Source organism: Prunus avium, chromosome 8, assembly GCF_965620075.1.
Source record: "Prunus avium chromosome 8, drPruAviu1.hap1.1, whole genome shotgun sequence".
In the NCBI taxonomy this organism is placed as follows: domain Eukaryota; kingdom Viridiplantae; phylum Streptophyta; class Magnoliopsida; order Rosales; family Rosaceae; genus Prunus; species Prunus avium.
The window spans coordinates 22,258,564-22,269,621 of NC_142291.1; the positions used below are offsets into that span (position 1 = coordinate 22,258,564).

An 11,058-nucleotide genomic window follows, 5' to 3' on the forward strand; every position below is an offset into this window, starting at 1 on the left:
GCGTGAGTTTAAGTGCTTGCTTACCCCCAAAAAGGCTTCCACTGAATGAACAAATGGCCACTAGACAAGAATAAATGTTCCTAAGACAACAAGGCTGAGTTTTAACACTTGAAGAAGTGGAAATCGACGACGCCTTAGGATTTTACCCAGGAGATGGATAGTGATATAATGAAATAAAAATTTTACGGGTTACTGGTTGGTTGCATCTTTTGAGAAAACACACTATACCAAACAAGCTTATATTTGGGAACTTGCAGTAGCTGGGCTCCTCATAAACATACCATAAACAAGCAATTAACAAATTGGAAAATACTCAATCCATTTGGAATGACTTCAAAATGTGGATCAGCTCGTTTGAAATGAAATCTACACATTGTCAGGTTTTGGAGCCTCTTTAGCCTTGAAACTAAATCAAAATTAATGGTCTACGAATGAGGATTCCATCTACAATCTACTTCTCATATAGATAAATTGATATAAGATATTTCGTCTAACCCATATCCATCCATTCACTTCAAATCGTACGTTACCTCTAAAGATCAAATTCTGCCAAAATCTCAGAAAACTTGCCGCTTGAATGTACTAAGGGGCAAGCCTATGTGGATCACGAGGGAACAAAGAAGTTTTGCGGATGTTGTCCAAACAACAGAATAGCATGACAACACGCTCCAGCCCTACCCCGAACCCACTGTTTGGGCCTAAAATTGATGCGCCCAGTCCGAAATCAGAAAGCCTACAACAATTTTGAAACAGCTGCCAACAAAAATCAGGCCTAGACTATACATTTCAAGCCCAACATAGGAGGCCCAGAAACTATCAAAGCACAAGCATGACTTGGGCCTCGAAGGAATCCAAATTGGGCTTGAACCAAAAATGGGCTTGGCAGGTTTTAAATTAAAAGAAAAAAAAGAGAGAAGCCCAAAGGAGAAGCAGACCCACGTGACCCTCTGATTTGGAAAAGTCAACAATTTCAACTGAAGTTAATAAGGAATGAACAGGGGCAGGTATAAAGAAGACCATCTCTGAAAAACTCTGCAGCCAGGAGATCAAAACCCGTTTTGTTTATTCAGAGATATTTTCTCTGCTCCAAAAAAGGCACCATTTTCAAAAAGATACGCAGACTACGCTTTCTAAAAAGAGATAAGCAGGAAACAGGGAGTTGCTAAAATTGGAAAATCAAACTTACCATCACAGGTTGAAAGAGCAGCTAAACTGGAAAAAAGAAGGTGAGGTTCCCCATTCAAACAGGGAAGTGACTGTTTCAGAAACTGATCGTTGAGGACTTAAACTATCAAGATTGATAAAACCCCTTTTCTTTTGCTTTTTAAAATAAAAGATCTTTCGAGATTTTTTGCATCCATTATTAAAAGAAATTAGAACCCCCACTCCCAAAACATTTCTTATAAATACAAGAGAGGGTGAACAGAGCAAAGGATCACCAATTTCAAACAACCAAAAATCAGTCAAAAGACAAAAACTCAAAATGATCATTTGATCTCAAAAGCCTTCAAACAGCGACCAATCAAGACACCCAACTTCAGTTCAGACTTAGAGAAATAAATCATTCAAAATGAGATTTCTTTCGTTACAAATTTGGTTCAGCATAAGTCAAAGCAAGCAGAGTTCAGGTTTTTACAAATATGAAAACCTAAACAAATTTATGAAGAGCCCTGATCAAGCAGGTCAGACACCACAGTAAAGCTCCAGCTCAGTAGTCAGTTCTAGCCACTTCTGCCTCTTCCAGACTAAAGAAGTCCCAATTCTACCCGACCAAAGCCGTTCCAGGGTTTGAAATAAATTGAAAGCTCTGCCAAACTCGAACGTTGGCATCGATTTGCAGCTGAAACAGATCAGTTGAAGTTGTTGACAGTCTAGTCCAGCACAGTCATATCCAATCCAGCTCGGATTAGAAGCATCTGCCCAGGCAGAAATGGAAGCCCAAACGTCTTTTTCTCTTCTCGGAGTCAATTTTTCCCTTTTGAGTCTTGTAAAAGAGAGTTTTGTCTTAAAGTAATCCATTTTCTCACCATCTATTCTGGCCAGAACTGTCCGTTTTATACTGTGAAAAATTGTGAAGTCATCACCAGTCTGAGGCAAGAAAAGAACTTACTTGGGAGATATTCCTCACCCAAATTCACAATCGTTTGTTTAGAAATCAGTAACTTGGGGCGCAAGTTATTTATTTTTAAAGAAGTCTGCTAGAATTTTTATTGCTAGCAGTGGCACGCTCGCACACTAAAGAAAGTTGACTTGTCGACCAATTAATGGTTTTCAAGACAAGGAGGAACTTTACCCTACCATTACAGGAGACAAATCAAAACGGGTGAACACCCACCGTGCGGAGGTGCACCGTATCTGTAAGAGCCATCATAAGGGTTAACAAGAGCCCGAGCAGAAGAAACTTATGCTAAACAATATTGAGCAGTATAAGGTATACAAGATATGGTAAAAAGCCATTTTGTAAAGAGCTTTTTACTTGGAATATTTTAAACACATTATAACAACAACAAGGGAAGAAAAAATAACAATACCTAAAAGCATCGATATATGTTGAAATTGTTTTCAATTCAATCCCACATGCTTGTGCCATTTTCGCGAGTAACTTTGGTCTGTGCTCACGCTAGGCACCAGAAATTATCTCCTCACCTGAGGGATGGAAAATAGATAATTAGATTTTCATTGATATTTAAAGCCAAAATCATTCAGGATATAAATGCAACAATGATGCTGATACAGTCATTGATGATTTACCTCGAATGAAAACATCAAATGATTTACTGTAGGCAGGATTGTCATTGCAAGGCATCGTATAGAATGGCCTAACAGCCAAAGGATACCGGTGCAGTATGTAGAACTCAGTGCCGTACCTATGATCAAGTAAAATCCAGTTCAAACATTTATAATAACAACATAATTTAAATTAAACAAGAACAAACTAAAACATATACTCATGAAGATATAGAGCAAGCAAATAAAAAATTACTTCTCCAAAACCAGTCGCCCTAGTTTTTTCTCTGTCTCAGTGTTAAGGTCCCCCATAGGATCCACTTCAACGCCAGCATCCTGTACAAGGAGGTCAAACTTACAATAAAAGGAGAAAACTCTTAAACTAATCAAGCAGGTCATTGTGCATGTTTTAGCATTCCATGCATGAAAAAAAAAAATCATATATGTAAGTAAATAAACATAATATTCCTAACCTTAAGCATTTGAACACCTTCTTCAAACGTAAGTCGTAGAGTTTCCGGCAAATACTGCAAATTTATGAAATGTCAATAATCAGAATCAAATAGGCAACAATACAAATATTAAGTCCAAAAAAAAAAAACAAAAAAAAAAAGGAATTATTACCTTCAATGGTTCGAAGGGATATTGCCTACCTACTGCTTCAAGCTCCTTCTGACAAGTTTTGTTCAAAGTGCCAAATATTGTAACAAACAAACGGTCAACAATATCCATCACCTGCAAAAACAAGCATTTAACTGCTCAATAACACACATCCGTGATCATATTGGGTGCTAGTGCTAGGGATAAGAAGACCTTAGACATTCAAATTCTACCTCAGAATAGTGCCTGGCGATCTCCATTTCAACGTCAAGACCAGTAAATTCACACAAATGCTTATGGGTATGTGAATCCTCGGCTCTAAAAACAGGACCAATCTCAAAAACACGGGGAAAGCCACTAAGGATGGCCATCTGTTTGTGAAGCTGGGGTGATTGGGCAAGGCAGGCAGGTTGACCCTTGTAGTCAAATCTAAACACATCAGCATCGCCTTCACTTGAACCAGCAATCAGTTTTGGCATTCCAATTGAGGAAAAGCCTTTAGAAAACAAAAACTGCCCAAAGGTCTACACAATAACACAACCATTTACATACAGAACTCAACTCTAACAACAAATATTCTTCAACTTTGCAAAGAAACAAACACAATAAACACAAAGCTTATATCTTCAAATGGTACAAACAAACCCTACCATTCTAACTTGACTGTTGTTGATGCCAAAAAGTGGTTCAGGGTTTTGATGGTCAACTTAGTGATTTTAGGCCTTCGGTATCCTGACGGCCTCGGTAGGGAGTGTAATCTGCAATATGAGAAAAACGCTCGGTAAGGCCTAGGGCACCGGTGTGGTACCGGCCGAAGGCTCTTCGATGCTTAAGTAAGTTCGGATTTAGTAAAGTTAACTGACAGATCAAATAGGCAGTATGCCGTTAGTTCTGATTTCCTCTATTTTGGGGTAGTTGGCTTCCTTTATAGGCCTTGGGAACTGTGCACTTGATGTGGATTTTCGATGTGGGACTATGGACGTCGATTGTGAGCATGCCACGCGTCCCTAAAGTGGGGGTTGCCCTAATGGAGCGATCGGTAGGCCGGGTGCCGAAGGCAACCACGACCAGGCTCGATTCCTTCCACGTGTCCTGTTCTTATTGACTGTTCATTTTGGGTATAAACAACTGTTAATGTGGAATATCCCTGATTTGCCGGTGTTCGCAAGTCAAGAACTCTATTATTCAAGCGCGTGTCCTAATTAATGCGAGCAACTTTTTCTCCAGCCTAAAAACACACCACACAATGCAATAAATACACATAACTAAAACAAAACAAACCAAATACTTGACAAAATGTCAAGAATCCAATTCATAAAAAACCTCTCATCTTACTATCTCAAATGGTCATTGTACCTGCAAAGCTTTTTCGATTTCAGCATTGCTTCGAGCAGCATCGTCAATGTTAAAAGTTAACATTGCAGCCTTACTCACACAATACAATTTCCTCACTTGAACCTCCACCTAATTAAAACCAATAATTCAAATCCATAACCTCCTTTGAATGAATCAGCATTCCTTAAATACTTCTCTTTCAAAAATTTGGGCACAAAGCCCTTCATTTTTATAATTTAAAAGACAACGTTAGGAAGAAAGAAAAAAAGAAGAAAGATTATAATTATAAATAATAATAAAAAATACCTGTTGTGTTGTGCCTTTTATCTCAACACTAGGAACAGACACAACACCTTCAATCTCGATAAATGATTCCCGACTCAAACCAGTGACCTACTTCACCATCTGGCAGCTCACAGTATCAGGCTGGACCGTAACCACACATTGCACGGTGAAGCTGCTCTTTCTGACGACCACAAATACCATGTTCTTCCCGACGGCTCGGATAGTCTGTGCTTGGCCTCGAATCCACACCGAGCAGTTCTCCAATGCGTTGGTCAGAGCGCCGACATCAGTCGGTTGGCTGATGTGCTCCGCTCTGTTAGATTGCTACTCGTTTAGCGGAAAGTCTCCGTAATTGGCTGTGAGCGGGTCCTGCTCGTTGTCGAGGGCAAGAGAGCAAGCCGCGGCAGCCAAGGCTTGTTGCTCTTGGCGCTGGCGAAGCTTCTCTTGCTTCGTGGCAGCCTTTTTGCTGACGGAGGGTGTCTCTTCCATATTTTATATTTAAACCTTAAAAACAACAAGCATCACAAGTTCACAACAGCAAGAAAATATATTTAAAAATTTTAATTGAAGGCAAAAAAAACACAAAAAACGAATGCTTCGTTCTTCAATCGACACTTAATACATGAACCAGAGGGTGCATAGGCAAATATGAATGAGATATTGTGGATTTACGAATGAGGAGGGAGAGAAGAAAAGCATGAACCAGAGACTGTGTGTGGGTTTACCTTGAGTTGACCGTGCAGATTCTAATCTCTGAAAAATAAACTACTCAATAACTCAGTCATATTCCAATGAATACAAGGGGTATTTATAGAAAACTAAAACCTAAAGATAATAGGATAAAAATCCAATTTCTATCCTAAAGTTAGATTGTGGGAAAATATAAAGATGCAATTTTGATACTATTTTGGCATCTGAGCAAAAAAGAAAGATGCAATTTTCATAGCAACTAGAACAGCGGTTACCTTCATGTTTTGGACAAATTGAGAGGCAGGAAGTACCGCTTTCTTCATCAAATTTGGGGCAGTGCTTCTTCCCTCGTTATAATCTTAAATATATATATATATATATATATATATATATTACATTCAAAATACAGAAACCCTAAATCACACAAAACCAAAAGAACTTGGGCTGCAAGCAACGGGAGCGGATCTGCTGTCCCCAAATTACATGTACCCTTGTGTCCCCTATCTAATTGTTTGACACATGTCCACCCACTTAACCCTGAATTAACACCATTAACTTAATAAAATTTAGAAAGAAAAAACCAACACCATAGCAGCCAGCAACCACCCCTCGTGACCTTCATGCCCCTTCCCCTTCTTCCCCTTCCTGACCTCCTCCCTCGGCCACAAAATCACCATATACCAATATCTCAATTGAGAAATCCAAATTATGAATCCCAGAAGCCCAATTGAAAAACAAGTATACAATTGAATGCAGAAACCCAATTGAAAGATCATGAAGGAAAACCATATACCAGTACACAATCCCAGAAACCCAATTTATCCTTCTTCCCCTTCCCTAACCTCCTCCCTCCGCAGCAGCACCAACCTCTTCCCGTCCTTGAAATTCCCTCACAATGCAAACTACCTCAAGACCCTTCAATTCATTCAATAAAATTATTAGATCACCGATTCAAGCCTTTATCCCAGAATTCGACCAAAAAAAAAAAAAAAAGAATCCCAGAAACCCAATTGAAAGACTATCAAAATTGAAACCCTTCCAATTATGAAACCCTTCCAATTATGAAACCCAAATTGGAGGGGAGATCGGGAAGAAGAGGAGGAGGTGGTAGTGGAAGAGAAGTGGGCAATAGGGTGGAGGTTGTGTTTGGCTTAGGTGAGGGGCAAAGCCGGTCCATTGATTTTGGAGGCCCTATGCAAGTATGGATGTCGAGGCCCTATATATACAAGTAGAAAAAAAAAAAAAAAAAAAAAGTAATCCATATAGAACCAAAATTTCATGACACGGGAAGAACACCTTCAGAAGGAGCTTCCCATAAATATTTTTTTAGTCTCTCTTCCAAATCAGAGAGCTGATAAATTGATTTTCAAATTTCAATGGTTGGTGAATTCTCATGTGAATGAGGGAGGGAGAATGCCACTAAAATGAAACCAAGCCCAACATTGAATACCCATCAAAATGAACAAAATAGAAAAGAACTGTGATTTTGGGGAAATGGCTAAAGCTTGGGTTTTTACAATCCAAATTTTGATGGAAGAGGGTGTTACTGAAGAGAAATGACTTTATTTTGATGGAGGAGAGTGAGAGACTTACTGAAAAGAGAAAACAATGATTAGAATGGTTTCGCAGCATGAGAGTTGGGAAGAGGAAAACACAGGTTTCAGACGATAATAAATAAATAAAAGAAGAGTTGCAGCGTGAGTGTTGGAAAGAGGAAAACGAATCAAATTAGGGCCTCTACTCTCCAAGTCGTGGAATTGGTTGATAATTAATATTGGGATCAATTCAATTTTGGTTTTGGTTTTGGGGCATCTGCATGTGGCGTTGTGGTGTGATATTTAATATTTCATTTTCATCTTCTAGTTAATTTAATACGTTCACTTGGAAAAATTTAGAGGCCCTTAAATTTAGGAGGCTTTGTGCGGTCGAACAGCCCATGGGCCGACTCTAGTGAGGGGGCTGGAACCAGCGAGGTTGGGTACTTGGTACTTGGGTGGGGAACTTTGTGACTGCTGTTTTTTTTGTTTAGGATTTAATTTCTTTTAATTTTAATTTTATTGAAAGTTAACAGTGTTATTATTGGGGTTAAATGGGTGGACATGTGTCAACAAATTATACAAGGGACACGAAAGGACATGAAAAATAGGGACAGCGGATCCTTTCCTGCAAGCAACTGTTGGAGTGATTTCCTGGTCGAAGTTGGATTTCAAGTTTTGGATTTGGTTTTATGCGTATAAATGGGCCCAGCCAGCCCAGTCCTATTTTTCAATCTATTTTATTTTATTTCCCGATTGTTGAGTTGAAACGGTTTCTCATTCCCTTCCCTCCCTCCCTCGTCACAAAATAACAAAACCTCCACCCAATCTCACCATTTGCTACTAAAAATCACAAAACGTCCAACAAGAGAGAGACTCCAATAGACAAGGCTCTCTTTTTCTCCGTTAATTTCTTTCTTTTGCTTTATTTTTCTTCGCCTTTGTTGTTGTTGTAGTTTTTGGTAAACTTAGTGGGTTTTTATTGTTGAATTTGTATTATTTTGCCTTTAATTAATTTTGTGTATTGGTTTGCAGCTTGATGGCAGAAATAAACACGTTCTTTTGAATTTGAACTTTTATTGCTTGTAATGGGGGGATGTCATTAGTAAAGCTGCAGATGGGGTTGGTGGTTTACTTGAGAAGGCTTTTTGGGCTCCATTTAAGACTATGTTTGGTGGCTCATGCTCTTAAGTTTTGTTGAAAATGTTCTCTTTATTGCCGGCCTGGTGGCGTCGTTCTGTTCAATCATGTGTTGTGATTTCATATGAAAATTAATGCCCATTTGATATTGGATTTGAATCCAATTTCTTAAACTCACAAACAGATTTTAAGTTCAAAGTTCAAAAAATATGTTTGGTAGGCCTATTTTTAAAAACTCAAAAAAAGAAAAAAAAAAGGGGGGGAGATTGAGTTTCAAGCCCGACAGTGGGGCTTGAAATAGTAGAAAACCCAATCCTATAGAAATTCAATTAAAAAACCCAGAGCCCATTTTCAAAAACAAAATAGCACTAAAATAACCTCTAAATTACAACATTGCCACCAATTGAAGCCATCCCATCCCATCCCATCCCATCCCAAGTTTCATTAAAAAGACCCAAACTAATTTACAACATTGCCACTGCCTTCAACACATGATGCAACAAATAAACCTCCTTCAACAAATCCTAAACGTTATCGTGCAAAGACAAGGATCAAAGAAGATGAAGCCCAGTTGGGAAAGTCCCTACATGATTAGCCGATCAGGGGGCAGAGGGAGTCAACAAGGTTGGACTGTTAGATTTCTTTAATACATAATCTAGATCTTTCACACAAACATGTAATACGTATAAAGACATGGAAGACATACCTGGAGCCATCTTCCTTGAGTATACAGCCTATGAACTCATCCAATCCACAACAATAGCAATCCTAGCAAGCACAGCAACGCAGCAACGGCTCAAGACTTCTACTCTCTCTCAGAATCTGTTTCAGCTCTCTCTTTATGATGAGAATAGGTTTAGAGAACGTGTCTGATGAGAGCAGGGCCTTTAGCTTATATACGGCTAGGTCAAGTCGTCTCTACTCATCATCGAGGCCGACTTGACTTATCTTTTAAGCCCACTTGAATTGGTTCACGCAAAAACGAACAAATACGACTCCTTAATTAGGCTTCAAAACCCTTCCTTATTTCACAAGGTTTTGGGCCTCAAGGCATAACTTTAATTAAACTCTTATTAAACCTTATATGACTTAGTATCTAGTGCACAAATCTAATTAGGAAAACATAACATGGACCAGCTCCACCCTTGGTTTCTCATATTTCAGCATATGGCATGTGCTTGCCCAGCGAAGAAGCAGCTTTCTTCGGTCGGTCCTCCTCCATAGATTGGTGTAGACAACTCGAACTCCTATAAGGAAGGTCAACTGCTCTCCGCTCCTTGGCAAGGGAATCAAGTTTGGCGACAGCATCTCTACATGGCAGATCACTAGTCTTCGACTTCTCAACTAAAGGCTTGGGTGGGGCATCCTTAATATCTCGCATGCCATGCGCCTTCTTGTCGTCAATGTCCACAACATGCTTGACTATAACACCCCGACCCAACAAATTGTTACTAATTAATTATTTAATTGTGTAATTACATTTATGCCCTTAGAGTAGGGATACTTTAGTCACTTTTTTTTTCAAAAAGGAATGTGGGGAATTAAGTAGCACCGTTGCATAGAGCTTGTGAATACAAGTTCATAGACACACGTTAGGCTCAATTCGAACTTAAAACGAAGAAGTTATGATTTACAGAAGTGCAGTGGCACAACCATAAATATTGCGAAGTTCCAATTTAAGTAACAGATCAGATTCCTTTTTTTGGAATTTCTCTCTCTCTCTCTCTCTCTCTCTCTCTAGGCGAGACTTTCTCTCTCTCCACGCGCGGCAGCAAATTTCCGACAGCAATTTCGTCGATGTCCAGTGTCCGATTCGAGCGAAATTGGTTGCAAAAGTTTCATATCAATGTCCTCTCTCTAACCCACCCATTTTCCCAGCTCAAAAACCCAAGGAAATTAAACTGGAATGACTGGAAGTTCGAGGTGATTTTCGAAGTTTCGATGCCATTTTCGGCGATTCCATCAGCTATTTTCGTTGATCTAGGTACCCAGGCGTAATGTATCGCTCATGATGAACTCGCTCACGGTTAAGCTAGCTTTGGACTTGTTGTGAGTGGATTTTTTTTTTCAAATGAATATTATTTTCATATTGGCAAGTGTATGCATAACTGTGTTTAGGTCGGGTTTGAAATGTGATTTGATTGGAAGATGGTGAAGGTTCCCAAGGCGAAGATGGTGAAGCTAACAACTTTTCATCTCAAAGGAAGTGTTGCAGTATGGTGGGATCAATTACAAAAGACGCGCCAAAGGCAAGGCAAAGCAACTTGGCGATGGATGAAGCAATTAATGATGGACAGATTCCTCCCGGTAGACTTTGAGCAATATTTGTACTACCTTTACCACAATTGCATCCAAGGCCATAGGATGTTGGCAGAGTATACATCTGAATTTTTGCACCTCGCAGAACGTAATAGCCTAGATGAAACCAATAGTCAACAAGTGGCAAGGTACATGAATGGGCTTAAACCTTCCATTCAAGATCAAATTGGGTTGTAGACTTTCTGGACCGTGCAAGAGGCCAATAGCATGGCCCTCAAGGCAGAGCTTATGGAGAACGAGAGACGATTAAGTTCTGGCAATTTTCAAAAGAAATCTGCCGATTCATCTGTCCCTGCAAAAGATAAAGGTAAAGAAATTGCACATGTTCCTGGGAATAATAATACTAACAAATGGCAGGGCACAAAAGGAGCAGTAGAAGGCAGTAGCCGCACTTGGGATAAGGGTCGTTTTTAGAGACCGAATCCTT

The 11,058-nt window shown here is 39.4% G+C and overlaps 1 pseudogene; it reads right to left on the reverse strand.

Moving 5' to 3' along the window:
* Positions 1-582: 582 nt before the first annotated feature.
* Positions 583-5,436, reverse strand: LOC110752904 (aspartate--tRNA ligase 2, cytoplasmic-like; annotated as a pseudogene).
* Between the last annotated feature and the right edge of the window lie 5,622 nt (positions 5,437-11,058).